Source organism: Leptodactylus fuscus, chromosome 4 (genome assembly GCF_031893055.1).
Source record: "Leptodactylus fuscus isolate aLepFus1 chromosome 4, aLepFus1.hap2, whole genome shotgun sequence".
NCBI classification, from domain to species: Eukaryota; Metazoa; Chordata; class Amphibia; order Anura; family Leptodactylidae; genus Leptodactylus; species Leptodactylus fuscus.
In genome coordinates, this window is record NC_134268.1 from 100,562,373 (window position 1) to 100,574,490 (window position 12,118).

Consider the following 12,118-nt stretch of genomic DNA (forward strand, 5'->3'; position numbering starts at 1 on the left):
GTTATTTTATGCTGTTCTGATGCATTTTCAGCTAGAAAACTGCAGAGGAAAGCTCAGCAATCTTTGTTTCCTTATGCAGCCATGTCTAGAAGTAGCCTATGAGATTATGCCATGCTGTTATATTGCTGCGAACACACAGCTAGATGCCTAGTATAGTGTTCCTTGTGTTATTATGTTTGACTGTAAACTGTTTGACGGTAAACTGTAGCGTATGTAAAAGGCTATTGCGTGCTACATATCATGCATTAACCAGCCGCCTCCTGGGTAAGAAAAATTTTGTAGATATTTGCACTCACAATGCAAAGCCACAATCATAGCTGTCGCTCAAGAGCCAACGCCATACAATCATGGAGGAAAATCTTTTAAAATGTTAAGTGGATATGCTAAACTTCTATATTTATTGGCATATCCACAAGACTACAAACCCAAATCCATTCAAACATTGTGTCTATTATGCTTCCCATTGTTTTTAATGGGAATTCACACTGTAGTTCATATAGTACAGAAGTAATTGACATACAAGATATCATGCAAGTATCAGAATACAGAGCCATAGCAATGCAAACATAATATCCGTGGCAAAAATCCAAAAGTCACTGTTCTATTTAATTGTAGTAATTGACTCAAGGCAGTGTGGTGAAGGTAGCTCGGTAGAAGCAGTGGTGCAGATCCAAAAGTCAAAGACAGGGACATAAAATATGCAGCAAACTGGTTTATTTAGAAAAACAGGAAAATAAATAACCCTTGACTTCAGGCACAAATGAGCAAAACAAAATACAGCCTTAACTTCAGACAAAAACAAAACAAAGTCCTGCTCGTCTGAGCAACTAACTAAACAGAAGTGATAACCTAACTATATTGACTTACCTCCAGCCACACGAATAAAACAAGCACAATATTGTATCACCGGACTCAGGGTTACAGGACAGACCCAGTTGCCTCCCCTCACTCCCTGGATCTGCACTGGAGTGCAGGATCTGCACCCTTTTTCTGGTCCAGGAATGAGCCAAGAACTCATACCTGGAGCTGAGGCCTACTCAAGACCGGCACTGGACCACACATAAGTTAAAAACCTGGGGGAGATATAGTGTGATTCCAGAACTCTGCCTGTCACCTTCTCACAGCAGGTACACCAGTTTTTGGTGCAAATTGAACCAAAATTCTGGTGCTTAGCATAGTAAATTTCCTCCATTATGCTTTACTTTATAAATTAATATTCTGACAAGTTGGAAATGAGCAGATAGGTCATGGTGCTTTAGTTAAGAATTCATTATAAGTTAGTATTATGAGGCTAATTGAATTAAATGATCTTAAAGTTTGCTTTTTTGTGATTAGTGCTCAGTTTTAATGAGTGTTCAGGGATCCAAATTTCCCAATACCCTTTTACTACAAAACCTATCTCTAAGCTGATTAGCTTGTATATGTAATTCCTCTTGCCTGAAGTCATTCTCAGGCAGAGAAGCGGCTCTGTTTATGTGCTCTTAATCAATCTCATTGCCTAGGGATTTAATAAGTCTTGGTTCCTTTTCAACTACACTAAGAGTTCACATTTCCTACTTCTGAAAAAAGGAGAAAACATCAATGAAATAAGTGGGTGTTTTCAGAGTACATTTAGATACAATACGCTAGCAATCAATAGGGTAATTCATGAAGTGCTGAAGGAAAATTGTACTTTTCTAAAGTCAGCCTCTCCTTCAGTCATCTACTTCTACCCTATCTACTAACATGCATACACTGTATCCGCTGAGAACTCTTCCAAGAATAAATGTGCTCCATAAGGTAAGTAATTTGATGGGAAATTATTTATACGAGAGGTAACTTATTAATGCTGATTCCTTTACAATATGTTCTCTTTTTCATCTTTGCTGTTTTGTTTTTTGTAAAGAAGTATCCTATTCATTCCTAATAAACTAAAGTCAAAATGTGAACAAATAGTGGAAGGAGGTGGCACTACTGTGTCAGACTAGACAAAAAAATGAGAAGTCTTGGACTGTAGGACCAACTTCATATGATACTTCTTCGGTGGTGTTCTACAGTAAAAAAAAAACATGCCAGCACAATTCATGAGAAGTAGTGAAAAAAATGGGCGCTCACCATATGAAGTGTTCGGTAAAAAACGATTCAAACTTTATTTCAAACTTCCATCTAAACAGAGTTTGGGAGGAGGCACGCCTGAAAGGAACGAGCGACAGCTGTTTCATGCAGGTTGCACTTTTTCAAGTTTATGATTGCGCTTGAAAAAGTGTAACCCGCACAAAACAGCCGTCGCTTGTTCCTTTCAGGCGTGCCTCCTCCCAAACTCTTTTTAGATGGAAGTTTGAAATGAAGTTTGAATAGTTTTTTACCGAACACCATGTGGTGAGTGCCCAATTTTTTCACTACTTCTCATGAATTGTATAGTAAAAATATATCTGTTTCCATCAATTTTCTACAATTTTCTTTTTATCAGTTTTTTATCATTTAGTTTAATTGTAACTGAAACTAATACAAATGAATACATTATTATAATATATATTAGTTTTATAATATGAATACATAATTATATATTATATAGGCAAAACTATAGGTACACCTATACATTATAACTACGGGAGCTATAGAAACATCCAATTCTAAATCCATAGACATTAATATAGGGTTGCCCGCAACCCACCTTAAACAGTGTTGCAAGAATACAATTATCCAGAATGTCTTGGTATTCTGATGCATTAAAGGGGTTGTCCAAGATAAAATAAGAATTAACCCCTAAACTAAAACCTCTCCCTCCTCTAACCTAATTTACTTCAATTTTAAAAAAATATATAATTACTCATATCCATGGAGCAGAACAGATTGTCACCATCACTCTTCCCCACTCCCCCCAATCCCCATCAATACTTACTCAGTCTTTCTGTGTCCGGGAACGTCTCCTCCCCTCTTCCTCTCTGCTAGTAGTGGGCAGTATACATTAGCTAGGGAGACGGGGAGAGGATGGGAAGGGCTAGTAATGGGCGGGATCGCTAGGCTAGGGAGATAAGGGAGGGTGGAAGGTGCTAGTACTGGGCAGGATAACTAGGCTAGTAAGACAGGAAGGGGGTGTGTAATAGAGTGAGAGGGAACTAGTGTAGAAGCTACACAGGAAGCTGTACAGCAGAAAGCTGTAAACAGCATGTACACAAGCACAAAGGATGCAGAAGCAACCAGACGCACCCAGAAAATACCCCAAACACTGCTAAATATGGGTGTACTTATTAATCCATTACTAGTGTAACCCCCTCACAGGAGTTACTAATGGTTATTTGGCCATAGAAGTGCCTTACATGTTATGATGGATTGTATGTGTTGTTATGTTTATTCTGTATTCATTTGTGTAATGTTGTTCAGCTATTGTTCTCTGGTTTCACTTGTCCTAGTGAGCTGTGGTCTCCATAGCAATACACACTATGGTGAGTGGATCTGTAGCTGGAACAGGAAATAGTCATAGCAGAGACAGGAAGTAGTATTCTGTAAGAGCCAGGGAAGGAGAAGTGTGGCAGTGGCCATCTTGTGTTTCAGACACTGTGCTGTGAGGATTTCCACAGCAACAGCAGGACAGAGAAGCTGTGTGACAGCGCCCCCATCACTATCAGTAAGAGGACAGGAATTACATCAGGCTAAGCAGAGCTATAACCCTGGCAGCCTGCACCGACCTCTACAAGGTAACTGAGCCCCTGCAGTAGACCAGAAGCTGGATCTGCAGCCATCTTAGACTCTCTGCTAATACATGGGAAGGGGTCAGCCAGCTACAAGCCCCTGTGCCACAGCTCACTGCTACCGGACAAGTGACCAGCAGATGCCTGTTACAATAAAGCAGTGAGCACTTCTACTGATCCTGGCCTGGACATTGCCTTCCTTGTAGCTAAGCCCTGGGCTAAAGCTCTTTGTTGGAGTAGAGCACTGGCACCCAAATCACCATCTCCAGCCCAGAGACCAGCGGGTGTCTCCATACTCCAACTGGCGTCACAACTAACTGACTCTGCCTATTTCCCTGTGCACCACTCCTGGGAGTTCTGGTGCCTATAAGGTCACCGTGACAGTCCAGCCTCCTGCACGGTTCTCCCGGGGTGGTCGCAGTTGGCGTCACGAACAGGATTTCTGTGCCATTGAAAAAGAAGGGAGGCACTTGAGCTGCTGGCAGGAAAAAGGATCCGTGACTGCGACACTGTGCAGTATTGCCATCTTGGCCCTGCATCGCACGCTATACCTGAATCTACAGCACAGGCAAAAGCAGGTGAGCCACGTACTGCCAGTATGTTTAGGAACAAAGAAAAAAGGGATTTTGTCAGTTTTAAACACCAAGGGTCCAGTAGTGAGGATGAGGAAGAGTGGTGTAGTGTTTCAACCCCCACAGCTGCAGTAATGCCAATCACAATGCCTTATTACCCAGGCGTGCCATGGCTGCCACTCTATGTAGGCGAGCCAAATACCCTAAAGGACTTTAAAGAAAAGATGCAAGCAACTTTCAAAGTTTATCCCCTCACTGCTGAGCAGAAGGTTGCTATCTTAATGGGTCAGATGGGAGGAGCAGCCCTCCGTGAAGTTAAGTCCTGGGATGTTAAGGAGAAACAAACTGGTAAGCAAATTTTTGATAAACTGCGCGCCATATTTGAAACTAAGACTCTGTCAGAACTAAAAGCTCGGTTCTTTTGCCGCAAGCAGAACGCAGGTGAAAGTCTTAGAGACTATGCTCTGAGCTTGGATGAAGCTCTCCGCCAGGTTGCGCAACTAGATCCTCATGAGCTTCACAATTATGATTGCACGCTGAAGGAGCAATTCATTGAGGGTGCTACACCTGATGCAGTTAAAATGCAACTACGTATGCTTAACTCTCAAGACCCTGACCGACCCTTCAACCTATTTAAAGAGACAGCCATCCAAATCCTTAAAGTGGACACAATGCCAGAGGAGCAGCATAATGTGCCCTCAGCTTCTACAGCACCTCCGCCCTGTGTAATCCAACAATCCATTGCTCAGTGCGCACAGATCCAACCTTCTGACTCCAACATTGAACTCCAAGGACAAATCGCTGAACTTTCAAGGAATCTAATTAAGCTTTGCAAAAAAGTGGAGGACCTTCAGCTGACACCACCGAGGTCTCCCTCATCCCGGCACTGGCAGCGACCTTCGCCACGTCAGTATTCACGCAGACCGTTATTCCGACCCGGTCGCAGGGTCACGGACCAGTTTGATTCATGCGGAAGGCCCATCTGTCGAAGTTGTCATTTACCAGGACACGTTGAACGAGAATGCCAGTCTTTAAACTAGGCCATCCTGGGGCAGAGGACCTACCCCCAGGAGACAACCACCACCATGGTCCACTATCACCTGAATGGGGCCGACGTTTCATTGGAGACCGTCCTATCCTTTCCATCAATATGAACAACATCCCACTGACTGCTCTCTTGGATACGGGATCACAGATGACTACCATGCCCCTTGCCCAGTTTGAAAAATATTGGTCTCAAGATCAGCTACAACCATGCAATCCTCATGAGCAGGTGACTCTAATTGCCAGCAATGGACAAGAACTTAAAGAGGTAGGATACTTCCTAGCCACCCTTAAGATTGGCAAAACCGAACTGAAGGATCAAGGGATTGTCATTGTGGACGTTGCCAAAGACAGAGACACTCCCTCCATCATCATTGGGACCAATGTCTTAGTTAATTGTTTTGATGAAGCCATTGCTGCCTTGTCTGACACTCTTCAAATAGCCGCTCCAAAAGAGAGACACATCTACCATAAGGCCATTAAGGTTTTGGTACAACAACAACAGGTACAACTTTCCCAAGGTGAGATTGGAAAAGCTAGGGTGACTGACGCTAGACCCATCATCTTACCACCTGGTCATGTGATGATGGTCTGGTGCCGGGCCAGGTTTGGTGTCAAAGGCAGGGATTACTCCGTGCTCATCGAGTCAATGCCTACGGATTGTACAGTTATTGCTGCCCGTAGTTTGGCTAAGGTGACCCATGGACGAGTCCCTATACAATTGTTGAATTTTGGGGATTCTGAAGTTACACTACCTCGGTATACAGTGGTTGCCAAATTATCCAGAGTTCAGGATGTTGATTGCCTCCAAAGAGTCCATTGTGAAGCTCAGACCACCAAATCACAACCCACAGATACCCCCACTGGGGAGCAAAAAGAATGGTGGCAAGAGATTCACCTTGGAACCCCTGAGACGCCTTCATCTCAGCTGGAAGGGGTATTGCGGGTAGTTCACGAATTCGAACACATTTTCAGCAAGTCCCCTATGGACTTTGGGCATGTCACTGCAGTAGAACACACAATTCAAACTGGTGATCATCCTCCCATCAAGGAAAGACATAGGCCCATTCCCCCAGCACAATACCAACAAGTAAAAGGCTTACTCCAAAACATGAAGGATTCTGGTGTCATAAGGGACAGCCGAAGCCCTTGGGCTGCTCCCTTAGTACTTGTCAAAAAGAAGGACGGTACCATTCGCCTTTGCGTGGATTACCGCAAATTGAATGATATCACCCACAAGGATGCGTATCCGCTGCCCCGGATAGAGGAGTCCCTTGCAGCTCTTCAGTCTGCAGCCTACTTCTCTGTCCTGGACCTTACCAGTGGATACTGGCAGGTCCCTATGTCCCCAGCTGATGCTGAAAAAACTGCCTTCACAACACCAATGGGTCTGTTTGAATTTGACCGGATGCCATTTGGGTTGTGTAATGCGCCTGCCACATTCCAAAGGCTCATGGAATTCTGTTTAGGTCATCTAAACTTTGAGTCTGTCCTGTTATATCTGGATGATATAATTGTTTACTCCAGGACATATGCAGAGCATTTGGATCACCTTGCGAGAGTGTTTGAGTCTTTGGATCGCTATGGTCTGAAACTCAAGCCTTCCAAATGCCATCTCCTAAAATCTGAAATCCAATACCTGGGACACATTGTGAGCGCTGATGGGGTGTCGCCAGATCCTCAGTACACTGAACGGATACGCGACTGGCCAACTCCTGAAACGGTAAAAGACATCCGTAGATTCCTTGGGTTCGCCGGTTATTACCGCCGATTTGTAAAAAACTTTGCCCGGATTGCTGCACCCTTACAGGCTGTACTGATAGGTCAGTCTACCACCCGATCTGGTAAGAGTCCAACTATCCAATGGACCCCTGAAATGCAAAAAGCATTTGATGAATTAAAAGCGGCCTTAGTCGGTCCAAATGTCCTTGCTTACCCTGATTACAGTAAACCGTTCATTCTGCAAACAGATGCAAGTAAAACTGGACTTGGTGCTGTCCTGTCCCAGAAACAAGAAGGTTTGATTAGACCCATTGCATTTGCCAGTCGTTCGCTTCGGGCAACTGAACGTAATGACTCTAACTATAGCTCCTTTAAGTTGGAGTTTCTGGCCTTGGTTTGGGCGGTTACCGAAAAATTCCATCATTATCTCACCGCCACTCCTTTTGTTGCATACACAGATAATAATCCTCTGACCCATCTTAGCACTGCCAAATTGGGAGCAATTGAGCAGCGTTGGGCTTCACGTCTTGCCAATTATCAGTTTACCTTAAAATTCCGTGCAGGGAGGGAGAATGTTAATGCTGACATTTTATCTCGGTTACCCCAAGAGTCAACTAATGACCTAGATGACCCTGACATATGGGAAGAAGTTGAACTCCCTGACTTCTATGACAAAGTCACTCAACGTGTTAATCAAAATGTCCGGACCAAATATTGTACCCTTCAGACCGTGCAAGTTGAGTCCCTCCATCATATGGATTGGGAACAAGTCCAAAAACAAGATCCAACATTGCAAAGATTAAAAGACCTTTTAAAAGATTCAAATTCAATAGGTCCAGATAACAATGCAAGCCCTGAACTTCAAAATCTCTGGCGAGAGCGCGGTCGTTTAACTTATCTGCAGGGAAAACTGGTCCGCCGTTATGTAAATCCTCGTACCCATGAGCGAGTGTTTCAGATTGTGATACCAAGACAAGACGCTCCTTTGATCTTGGATGCGTATCATAATCAGTCAGGACATTTCAATGCCCAAAAGACAGAACGAACCATTAAGGATCGTTTCTACTGGGTGGGAATGCGCCCTCAAATTGAACAGTGGTGCCGGGATTGTGCACAATGTGCTTTGCGGAGAGGATCTTACCAACGGGCCCCTCTACAGGGCATTGTCACAGTCAGACCACTAGAGTTGGTAGCGCTTGACCACGTCAAGTTGACTCCAAGTCGGTCAGGTTACACTTATGCATTAACAATGATTGATCATTTTTCAAAATTCATGGTTGTAGTCCCAGTAAAAGATCTCACTGGTAAAACAGCAGCTCGGGAATTCCAAAGACATTTTGGGCGACCCTACGGTTATCCTGAAAAGATCCTTACTGATCAAGGTCCTGCATTTGAGTCAGAGCTTTTTCAAGAGTTCTGCAACCTCTATGGGTGTCAAAAGATCCGCACTACAGCCTACCATCCCCAGGGTAATGGGCTTTGTGAAAAAGCCAATCAAATCATTATCAACATGCTGAGAACAGTTGCCCGTGAAAAACGATCTGAGTGGCCAGAGCTATTGCCAGAGATCACTGAGATCTATAATAATACCAGACAGGATTCCACAGGGTACACTCCTGCATACCTCCTTAGAGGACAGATAGGGCAGCTCCCCGCTGATCACCAAATGGGAGTGATTACAGAGGTTAGGTCCCCACCTTTACCAAATGACACTTGGGTAGCAGAAAGACTAAGGGTTAATAGAGAACTTCAGGAACTTGTGTGTAAATCTCTGGACCAGGCTAGACACAAACAGGCTCTCCAGTATGACAAAGGAGCAAATGCTCAACCATTGCAACCTGGAGATAAGGTCCTAAAAAGGCGACATGTTAGGCATCATAAGTTAGAGGATCGTTGGGAAGACAACGCCTATGTTGTCCAAGAGGCACCACATGATAACTCTAAAGTGTGTAAAATTGTTCCAGAGGATGGAGAAGGTCCATCCCAGCTAGTGTCTCGAGATGATCTCAAAGTCTGTCCCTCCTCTTATACAAGTCCTAGAGTGACCCGTCGGTTACCGGCTACTCCACACGCTCTGTCACAACCAAGACGGACATTACCCTGTATACCCATTCCTGGCCAACATGGTACAGAATTAGGACTTGCTCTGGCTTCCCCTAATTTATACTTCTTTGTGAGACCTACGGTTACACCGTTGCAAAGAGAGATTCCTTCTGTGTCAAGGGAAACAAGTGACTCCATTTCCTTAGAGGACTTTGTATCAGAGACTCCGGATACTCAAGTACTCCCTGACAGAGAGGAGGCCTCAGAGTCTGAAACAATTTCTCAAAGGAGATCCCAAAGGGTAAACAAGGGTAAACCCTCAGTTCGCTACAGCCCTTAAAGGAGCATGCCAAGATCAGCCATAGTAGACTGTGCATTTCAGCTGATCATCTGCCTTGGAAACTTTTGTTTATCTTCACTTCAACAAATAAGCCATATACCTGGTGCCATAGTGGCGACGCCATGCTTGGACTGCCCAAAGTTCTACCTCTATGTTTATTATTTGTTCCTAACCCATTTAACGTTTATTCCATTTACTTTGTACTATGGGATATTTAAGCCATTGACTGTTTTCTGTGTTATTGGTAGCCCGAGAACGTGCTACATTCAAGAAGGGAGGGATGTAACCCCCTCACAGGAGTTACTAATGGTTATTTGGCCATAGAAGTGCCTTACATGTTATGATGGATTGTATGTGTTGTTATGTTTATTCTGTATTCATTTGTGTAATGTTGTTCAGCTATTGTTCTCTGGTTTCACTTGTCCTAGTGAGCTGTGGTCTCCATAGCAACACACACTATGGTGAGTGGATCTGTAGCTGGAACAGGAAATAGTCATAGCAGAGACAGGAAGTAGTATTCTGTAAGAGCCAGGGAAGGAGAAGTGTGGCAGTGGCCATCTTGTGTTTCAGACACTGTGCTGTGAGGATTTCCACAGCAACAGCAGGACAGAGAAGCTGTGTGACAGCGCCCCCATCACTATCAGTAAGAGGACAGGAATTACATCAGGCTAAGCAGAGCTATAACCCTGGCAGCCTGCACCGACCTCTACAAGGTAACTGAGCCCCTGCAGTAGACCAGAAGCTGGATCTGCAGCCATCTTAGACTCTCTGCTAATACATGGGAAGGGGTCAGCCAGCTACAAGCCCCTGTGCCACAGCTCACTGCTACCGGACAAGTGACCAGCAGATGCCTGTTACAATAAAGCAGTGAGCACTTCTACTGATCCTGGCCTGGACATTGCCTTCCTTGTAGCTAAGCCCTGGGCTAAAGCTCTTTGTTGGAGTAGAGCACTGGCACCCAAATCACCATCTCCAGCCCAGAGACCAGCGGGTGTCTCCATACTCCAACTGGCGTCACAACTAACTGACTCTGCCTATTTCCCTGTGCACCACTCCTGGGAGTTCTGGTGCCTATAAGGTCACCGTGACAGTCCAGCCTCCTGCACGGTTCTCCCGGGGTGGTCGCACTAGCACTAACAGACCTTTCTTTAAAAAAAAAAATTCTGCCCGGAAAACCCCTTTAAGATCTCCTTGAGTTAAACTAGGAGACCTAGGCCAACCCCTGAAAAACAACCCCGACAAAAAAACTCAACTTGGACCCTTTCACAACTTCTCCTTATGACCATTAGCTCATCCGTACATTTTAGAAGCATTGCGATTTTAATTTCCTTTCCTGAGTCCAGACTACCACAAAATGTCAGTGCACATAAGCTTGCCATTATACCCCTTCCATCTTCGTGCCTCCCACACACACACATAGTAATTGAATACACCCTTTACTATATGCTAATGACCAACTGCTTTGTTTGCCATTAAAAGGTTGATTTTCTCCTTTCCGACAGTGGAAGGTGGTGTATCATAAGTCTTATCACTTCAGTGCATCAGAGGGCAGGGATAACATATTTGTCAGGTACAGAGTGCCAGGCATAAGTAAATCAGAGAGGAGATCAGAGGGATCCATCCAGCTGTATTGTGGTATGGATAAGCTGCAGGAGTTCTGGCTTCTGAGACTTCTATATATAAGCCAGTGCCACTTTGGTATTTGCTGAACCCAGACTCATCCATAAGACTGACAGAAAGAGAAGTGTGATTTGTCACTCCATAGGCCAGATTTTCACTGCTGACGAGTTGAGTGGTGGTGTGCTTTACATCGCTTCATCTAATGCTGGCATTGGTGCTTGGTTATGTAAGGAGGATAACTCACTGCTATGGGACAGTTTGTGAAGGGGAACATCCTTAGAGTTCATGTGAGCTAGAGTAGATTAGTCTATAGATGGCAGGGCAGGAGAGAGACAAGGATGTAAGACTTCAGCTGGTTCCACAAACCAGCGCACCTTTAACATCTAGTCACTATGTGGCTCAATGCACCAATTTATTAATGCACAATGCTTGTTGAAAAAGAACTTTGGATTTTAAATTGAATTTTCATTAAAAGATCATTTTTATTGAAGAAGGGAATGCTGGATTTTTTTATACTTCAAATCTTCTGGATACACCTTTAACATACACTCATTAGGTAAGAGTATGGGTACTGCAGCACATCCATTGTGACTGCCTGGCCAACTGTATTGTTATTTTATCAATTCACTGTATTTGTCATTCTTGTTTACTTTGGTAAGTTGAAGTGTGGCAAAGTTATTACCACATAATGGAGTTCTGCCAGGAAGTCTAAAACTGGCTGCGGAGGAAGGGGTTAATTGTTTGGAATAATATACTTTTATCTCACACTGCCAACATTCAGTTGGGATGAGTTTGACCCAAAGTTGTTTGGAACACAAGAACTGGCATCAAAGAGAACAGACTACAATTTCTACCGATTTAATGGAAGTCTGTCAGCTCTGAAATGCAATATACCTTTGTGGCCACAAACTGATGATACTAAACTGAGAAAACCTTTTTATATATGTAAATGAGTCTGCAAGTGCGGAGGGTTCTTACTTGCAGGCATCTGTAAGTGCTCCAGTTCTCCTTTGCAATCACAGCCCAACTCCAGCAATGTAGTTTTTAATTAACAATTTAATCTCTTCCTGCATCACGCCTGTCTTAAATTGGTTTTCCAGGCAAAT